A 9038-nucleotide genomic window follows, 5' to 3' on the forward strand; every position below is an offset into this window, starting at 1 on the left:
TTTTTTCACTTGGTCTGAATTTGTCCTCATAGGATAAGTAGTTAATGCGTGCATGCTTTGACTGAAGAAAAGGTCAGTTTCAAAGTTAGCACAGCTATTTTTTACCATATATAATTTATTTGCTCATCTTTTGGCTTTCCTGCATTCAAAAACCTTTCGTTTCACTTACATTTATATTTACAGACACAACAGAATTTCACTAAAACCAGAGCTAGTGGAGTGCTTGGACATCTTGGTTTGGAAAGCCGTTAGTCTTGTGATATGCTTCCCTCTGAAGTATTTTAGACTTTCGTAACTTACTATTCAACAGTTTGCGATACTCTTTCCAAAAATTTGAATGAAATTCCAGCTATTTGCTGCAATCTCGCAGGGTCTAGGGGGCCTTTTAAAACCCACCGCTTTCACCTCGTGGCGCTCCCTGAGTTTGAAGTCAGATCTCAAAAACATTTCCAAAGCTGTGTTTGTACTGTGGGCTTGGGGAACAATTCCCAATACCTCATAATGAATACACGAAAGTGCAGGATGGAAGGGAAGAGTGTCTGACAGCTTGCCTAATTTTCATCTAGGAAAAACTTATGAAAACCTTTTCTGCGTGTGTTTTTTTTTTTTTTTTTTTTTACAACAGAGTAACCCTGATTATATTATGCTGCAGAAGAAGAAGAAAAAATTTTTAGGAAAACTTTCTTAAGGTATTCAAAAACCTAGACTTATCTGCAATGTCAGTATGCTTACCTGGGACATTAACAACCAGGTGTCCATTCAGTAATGAACACAGCTAACATTCTTTGGGCAATAAATTCATAGTCTCTTCGCTGCATCTTTTACAAACAATGAGTTAACTGGGCATTGAAGGTGGTTCACGGGAGAACGATGGACACAGCACTAGTGACTATCCATGTGTATTTATTTGGTATAAATGACTTCTTTGTTGCTCCACAGGAGCTCTGTGGCAAAGTTCAGGATGAAGTCTGATTCTTCAAGACAACATTCACCTCCTTCACTTCATTTCTTCTTTCTTTTCTTCCAAACCCTGCTGTATCCCTTGCCAGCAATTTTTGCAGCGAATGAGAAGGCAATCCCCTCATGAACCCTTATAGTGGAGGCCTGATTCACCTCCACGGCTTGGTCCATCCTCTGCCATGCAAGGTAGGGAAAAAATACAATAAATTTAAGGAATGTATCATAATGTGTCTGAACGAAGGGATGGTGTTCAGCCTTCAACCTCAATTCTTCTATTGCCTAATTTCAGAAGGCTTGCTTTTGCAATCTTATTCGTGTTGTTTAAACACAGAACTTTTGTGTGTGTTTTCCTAAGAGAGCTTTTCCTTTACTAAAAATGAAGCCAAACTGCTAAAACATTAAATATTTCCTCTCAGACTGATATCCATTTGCACCATCAGTGAGTGCGAAGCTATGCAGAAGCCTGCTGACACTTGAACTGAGAGGCATGTATAAGGCAATGGTAAGGTTTATGTTAATCAAGCCAGGCATGGGTCAAAGGGAGCTGGAGGAGGTGAATTAGAGAAACGATACTGCAGTGTACACCATGATATTGCTGGTGGGCACAAAAAATAGTGGCATTCAAAATGCTGGATTGTAGTGTTACCTTTTTCTGCTTGCGCCTTGCCTGACTACTTCTACCTACCTATCCTGTCCCCCCTGCTATAGCCTGTGACTCCTTGTCCCAGGCCGTTTCTGACTGCATATCCAGTCTCCACCTTGAAGTTTTTCGCATCTATCTTTCCTATTATTGGGCTAGCCGCAATTTGGCTACAAGGAGATAAAACATGAAAACATGCCATATGTTCTCACATGGTATCTCTGTATTGCTTTCCTGGCTTCAGTTGAGAAAGAAAGCTTTTCCACAAACATTGGCCAGCTGATGACTGCTTAAACTGGAAACAAGTTACTTACTTAATTTACATATAGAGGTACTTTTCCTTTTTTGTCCGGGAATAAACCTATGCTTTTCCTAGGAAAGGTGTAAGCTAATGCTGAAGGCCTTTGCACTCTCAGCTTACTTCTTGCAGGAACTATTAAGCACTTTGCCTCTTATCTTTTTTCCTTCACAATGCACATACAACAGGTCTCTGCACATTCAGGATACAAAGAAGAGAGATTGCCTTTGGCTTTGAAATATATCAACTCGTCCACATCTCAAGACAGAGGTCATTATTTGTCATTATTCTCTATTTAGACCTGCCCTAGGCCATCCACACCCATAGAGTAAACTACCATCTTCCTCTTTAAATGTGAACTTTGACTCCTTGAGCTTGCAGTGTGCCTAAATTCTGCCCATCCTATACCTTGATACGTAGGTCCAAGACAACAACTCTGTGTCCTCATTTCCAGCATTGCCTAACCACGCAGGTATGTTTCTGCTTGCCCTGAAAGTTTCCTAAGTTTTTATAGTTAGGTGCTGATACATGCTCAGAAGTGCTTGTTGCAGGGTGATATGCACATAGGTCTCATTTAAACCTGTGCTGATATTTAGACTTACGTACAGAGACATTTGACACGGAGGACAAGCCTGAAAAGCTGAACTTTGACACACTTGTAGGTATTAATGGCTCCTGCCTTTGGCATGGTGGACTTAGGATGAAAAGTCTTCCTTGGGAAGGGGAAAGACCTGATCGAAGCTGTTTTTCAGAGTAAGGAAACTGAACCCCAGCCCCAGCAGAGTGCCTCTACTTGCCAGACTGTACGTGCTCAGATGCTCTACCCTCCTGGCATGCTAAAACCCTCAGAGAGAAGGGTGGGGGATGTGAGTGTCTGGTCCTGCGACTGTCACGGTTTGTTTCAGCACTGAGCAGTAGATATAAGAAGCAGATACATCCCAGGGAGCAGGGAGTGGAGTTCCAGCTCTGCCGCTTCCCATAAACATCTGACTCCCTCTCTCCTGGCTTTCTTTTGACCTCTTTCTTTGATTGCAGAGTGGCTTCGCGTCCTTCCCTGGGACGGGAAGCTATTGGGAAGGATGGGAAAGAGATGCCTGTCTTACGTTTCCTTCCCCAGTGCTTCACTTGAAGGAATAAACTAGTTGCGTCTAGCTTTGTCTGCTAGCTTTTCTGATTTTATGAATTCAGACTATTTATCAGTAGCCATGGCTGCTGAACCTGGTTCTCACTTTTTGTACAATTTCTTTTGCATTTGAAACTCGTTAGAGAGTTCTTTATTAAGCCGTGTTGGTCCTTACCTATCTTCAGAAATTCTTTTACACTGAGATAATCTGATCTTTTTGTAAGTTCTTCTAGCAGCTGGCTGCTCTTCTGTACTCCTTTTTTTTTTCCCTCAGAAATATCTTAGATTTCCTTCCAAACGGGTACTGGACTGACCACATTCTTTCAGATCAAAGATTTTCCCAGATGCCTGCAACTTGTGGTGCTAGTTTACTTGTGTCATTCCTGATGCATAATGACAAAATTAGAGAAAATGGAAGAAATGTAACTGAGAAATATACTTTGTATTAGTTAATTTCTGGCTTACAGATTGTGTCATCAAACTACATATGTTCCACATTTAAAAAGTTTTCCAAAATAAACATTTAAAAGTTTTCCAGTAGTTAATAGCTCATTTTAAACTATGATTTAATCTTCCATTCTTTCCAAAAAAAGATATTCTTTCTTAATTGATTCTCTTAAAACAACAAATATATATACATATATGTAGTAATGTCTTATCCCTACAGCTTTCTTCTATATTCTTTGTGACTTTAGACTGCACTTTAATTCAATTCTTCCTCTTCCCTTTTTCACAATATACAGGGAAATATATTATTGTCATCTAGCTGGACAATAACATAGCTAAAGAATACTGGAACGTTGATATACAAAGGTACATGAGAGGGTGAGAACAGAGAGGTGGTTTTGAACTATGCATTCAGATTGTATATGATCCTTCTAAAGTCCAGAAAGAGACTGAAGGCAGACCTGTTCAATGTTTTCAGGTAAAAATAAAAGGGAAAAGAACAGATAAAGTCTCACAGTAAAGACATAGTTTAGGTTCGGATGGCTGAACTTTGGGAAAGCAAAAGATGAGGACACAGACAATCCAGCAAGTTCTGGGAACGTGTCGGTGGCAAATTTTTACTGTAGAGGCAGAGGAAGTTAATAGATAAGCGAGAGTAATTAAATTTGTTTGAAATTCAACTCAGTCAGAGGTCAGACAATAATTTGACTAAAAGGAGACTACAAAAACAATAGATTTCTAAAGAATGAAAGGAAGCTCCAAACGGATTTAAAACAGACTGGTGGGATATTATTGGAAGAAATTCAAAGGAGTATCTAGGGAAAAATAACGCATGTAAGAGATAAGAAGATGATTAAAAACAAGGTGGATTTGCCAAGAACAAAACGTGTCATACCAGTTCAGTTTCCTCTTTTCCAGGATAACTGGCTTAGTGTTAAAGCGGAAGCAGTAGCTGTGATACAGCTCAGATTTAATAAAAGTTTTGAACAGTGTCATAAGAAAGCCAGGGAAATACGATGGAGACAATGGGAATATAGGGATATTACTGTATTCAAGGAGTAATTACCAGCGGCTTTGTCAAACTGGGGGCATATTTCAAGGAAACTTTGCAAGTTCTATTCCTGGAGATGGTTTAATTCTACCTAATCTAATCATTTAAGTTAAGGATGTCCGTGATAGACTAAGGAACAGCTTCATGAATATATACTTCAGATTAAAGTAAATAAGGATGGAAGCACTTTGAAGATGAGGCTAATATGTTGGAGTGATGACACAAAACCGTGAAAATAAATCCAAAAAAGAAAAATATTGGACACCATACTTAAATGGAAAAATGAGATAACTAATGAAAACCCGTGGTGGTACTGGGAGAACAGATTAGGCGACAGCAGCTCTGCAAAGAAGCTGGAAAATGAAGTCAACTAGAAAGTTAATGAGTCAACAATGCAAAGCAGTTTTAACAAAGACAATTAATATTGACCTGGATTAACAAGATCCTTCTGTATGTAACATGAGAGGTATATATATATTTATACATGTAATCCACTCTATTCTGTATTGATAAGACCTCATCAAGTGTTCAAACTTCATCCAGTTTTGTAATCACATTTTATTAAAGAAGTACGTAAATTGAAGTGAATCCAGAACAGAGAAGCAGGAAAAAAGTTTTGGAAAATAGGACTTTCTGGCAACAAATTTAAACAACTGAATTTGTTTCTATAAGGGAAGACTACGGGACTATTGATAACATAATAGCAGACTTCCAAAATGGCAAGAAGAGAGTAAACAGTTCTTTTACTTGTTCACTAGGTAAGGACAAAAAGTAATCTGTTCAGTTTTGCATGGAAAAATAAAAATTAAAGTATTGTATTAGGGAAACCTATTTCAACGCCAGCAAAAACTCTCTAGTTAAAGCAAAATTTTCTAGATTAAGCACAGAAATAAGCTGTGAGGGGGAGGACTATGAAATCTTTAAGAATATGTTAAATGCTGGTCCTCGATTTTGCCAAATCTTTCCCTGTTCCCCCAGACAGCAGTGTAGCAGCACATCACTTCAACATGTCATGTCCTTACGTAACAGGCTTCCTTCTGTAGTTCAAACTGCTTTATTAGAATTTGTGTAAACCACTTTAGAGTTAACTTTTAGGTTGTGTGTGTGCCTATTTAGGGAAAGTTTTGATTCTTTTTTACTTCCTTAATCCATCTGAGTCTTGTGTATTAAGGCATGTTGGAAACATTTCTTTACACCGAGAAGTTTAAGTAATCAAAAATGAGGTTAAATCCGCAGGGGAGAGCTGGGTGCATTCCAGTAGTCCAAATTTTCCTTTTAGTTCTGATTAGGGATAGATATGTGCTTTAACTTCTTCTCAGAAGTATCACATGTACTTTTGGTAGTCTGAAGCTGCATTTCACTGCTGAATATCTGAGCTCAATATGGTATAAAATCTGAGAAGTTTTCTTTGGGAGCCTTCAGTGACATTTAGATGTATACACGCAGAATTACATTAGCAGCTCTTCTGTACGCTACCTTTCTGGGTTCGTGGACACAAAACCACATTTTGTGTAAATATGTAATTCAGTTTTAGTTTAGGTTCACAGATTAAGTAATAGTACAACTCTGTCTTCTGTATGCTACCTTTCTAGGTCTGTGGACGTAAAATTACGTTTTGTGTAAACATGTAATTCGGTTTTAGTACAGGTTCACAGATCAAGTAACAGTATAGCTATGTAATCAACTTTGTCATTTTGCATTTTCTAAAAACACCTTTATTTAACCTTCGCTTTTTCATTTTTGCTTTTGTGTAAGCTTCTACTGCATGCTATTTGTTTTAACCAGGAAAACACTATAGGTTCTTTCCCTCGCTTTGTTTTTTGAGTGATTTACGTAATGGTTATTTTGGCTGCAGGAATCTGGACGTCAGCATTAAGTTAACAAACACTTTAGGTTATTGACATTCAGACCTCCATCGATCACGCAATCATAAAAGTTGCTCAAGGATTTTCTCCCATTGAATTTGACTTCTGTTGTGCTCCTGTAATTTTCAACCTAGTCGCAAATAAGGACATTTACATTTTGTATTAAGGATAGTGTAAATCCCTTCGTATTACTTGCAAGAAATGGAAAAGAAAAAGCAATTAAAAACTGTTTCTAAAAAAAGTCTGAAATCCACAGTTGGGAACTACAGGGCTGCGGCCAAAATATGTAGCTTTCTAATGATTATGTAGGCATGAGAAATATCTTTGCTAATTAGATTGCTGCAATACTTTCCCTAATAAAACTAATTTTAAAACAAACCCCTCTGATAAAATTCTCCTCCCCTCACCTTTTTACTTACCATCTTCAGTTGTTTTATGAGACTTTTACATGCCAAAGTTGAAAATTAGTGAAGATCTGGAAGAAATTCCAGTTATATCCTAGGGATAAACACAATCACAGTGTGATAAAGAAAATATTTTCTCCCCTTCCCCCAGCCTCCCTCAGAGGTCCAAGTGGTAGAGGTTGGCCCATGGTAGAAGACAGCAGATGAAGAACACTGTGCACTTCCCTCTGCCTGAGGAGAGAAATGCTGTGCTTACAACGGGTGCATTGGACTGAGAGGCTGAAAAAAGTTGTTCTGGAAAAGCGCTATAAGAGGAAAATTGGAGAGGGAGCTTCCAAGGAGAATGAAACCTTCCCCCAGCCCACGCACACGTACCCCGTGCGTCCTTGCTGAAGACACCACAAACGTGCTGGCTGCAAGCACAGGGCTTGGCATCCAGATGGGTTAGTTACCGCAGGGCTGAAATGCCTCAAAGGAGAAGTCAAATGCTGAGTGAATTTCCCAGCTATTGGTAGCTGGGCTTGGCGCTGTGTTTGCCCTGCCAGAGGCAGTGGAAAGAGTAAGGTGTGAGAGCACAGAGCTGCTTTTGACTCAGCAACGTGGACAGCAGTGGAGTGCGCTGGGGAAGATCCCAGGGTGTTCAACATCTTTTCACTTAAAAAATAGAACTATGCCATAAGATACAGTGCAAAAAGATTGTTCAGTGGGAACTTGGCCTAAGACTAGTTGGCTCACTTCAGAAACACACAGAGATAGAAAGTTCTTTCTTCATTTCTGACAGCCTGCATCTCCCTCGATGAGGTGCATACAGCTGTCCTTTCAGTTCGTCTCTAGTCTGCTGATTGCTGCTGAACAAAAAATGCCTGCCATTGAGGCACTGCTCATCCCCATCCAGGCATGGCTGAGGAGCCTCTTGGGCTCAGAAGCTGCATAACATCTGAAGGAGCTGAGACAAGGTGGTGCCACTTTGACAGCTTTGTTAGTAAAATCCAACTAAATCCTTGTGATACAGTACTGCTCAAATGGTGCTAGATGCTTTCCAGGCACAAGAGAAAAAGCCTTGTCCAAATGAGTTGCCTTAAAAAAGCAAAATAGCATTTAGTGTGGAATGAAAAAAAAAGTTTAGAAACTCATGGCCAAAGCTGTAATTCTGAAAAGAGGCAATGCCTGGAGGAAGGCAAGACAGCTTGGCAGCAGGATGACTGGTAACTGCAGTTACCTGCAGGCAACTGCAGGTTTTCAGCTAGCCCCTAGTCTTTTTTTTTTTTTTGGGGGGGGGGTGTTAAGTACTGTCCTAGCTTCAGTGCCACTTCTCTCCAAATTAAATATTCAGTGGATATAGGAACTGAGGGGATAACTTGAACTCAGAAGTGAAGGGGTTTAAGTGAGAAGAGCCAGGTCAGGAAAGACTTGTAATGAATGAGGCCTGAGAGTTTTGGCTTCCTAAAAAACAGCTGAAATGTTTCCAGCAGAAACTATGCAGATGTTTCCAAGTGACCCCTCTCAAGACCAGTTATGGATTATTACTTTGGGCTGTAGTCTATATACCCTAGCAATTGCACTAGAGCAGGCTCAAAGGTTATCCATTGTTTCTATTGAGATAGAGTCCAAAATTTCCAAACTGGATCTGGGCTGCATTCTGTAATTTGCAAAACTTGAATATGTGTATTTCTGAGTAACAGTGAACCTTTTCAGACCTCTTTAAAACTCAGGTCATTCTCAAGGTTTCCATCAACTGCTCCTTGCAGATGATGGGAGCCTTTTCACTGATTTCTGCGAGAGGCAGATCAGATACGAAAGTAAAAGAAGCAGTGTGAAAGATACACATGCTTTGCTGGGACACATAGCACTTTCCTATGTGTTGGGGAGCTGCGCCATGAGCCTGGATTTCAAAAGTGAAGGAAAAAAAAGCAAATAACCTTTTACTGAGTTTTCCTAAAAAGCATTTGTTTGTGACCTACGATAGCTTTTCCTTTAAACCACTGCTTCTGAGAATTACAAGGGAGGTTGTAGATCTCTTTTCCAGTAAATCAATTTGCCCAAAACTCTTGCACAAAAGGCTCAGAACAAATAGCACTGGTGCTGGAGAACATGCCGGAGGGGTCTAAAGGTTTGGCTCAAAAATTTGCATATTTAGCCAGCTACCGGGAAGCAAGTCTGCAGTCCCGTTCCCTGGAAAGGCCCATGAGAAGCTGCTGCCTTGTCCGTGCACAGAATCGGCAGTTTTGAGGGATTCATGAAATTTGGTGC

At 39.8% G+C, this 9038-nt stretch overlaps 1 long non-coding RNA gene across 1 annotated transcript; it reads right to left on the reverse strand.

Annotated features, from left to right (window-relative positions):
• Positions 1–1005: 1005 nt before the first annotated feature.
• LOC138064109 (uncharacterized) lies at positions 1006–7252 on the reverse strand. Its single transcript, XR_011137352.1, has 3 exons — positions 7164–7252; positions 6804–6882; positions 1006–1134 (listed from the first exon to the last, which is right to left on the reverse strand). It is a non-coding gene; the product is annotated as an uncharacterized lncRNA (long non-coding RNA).
• Between the last annotated feature and the right edge of the window lie 1786 nt (positions 7253–9038).

This window comes from Struthio camelus, chromosome 1 (assembly GCF_040807025.1).
Source record: "Struthio camelus isolate bStrCam1 chromosome 1, bStrCam1.hap1, whole genome shotgun sequence".
Taxonomy (NCBI): Eukaryota; Metazoa; Chordata; class Aves; order Struthioniformes; family Struthionidae; genus Struthio; species Struthio camelus.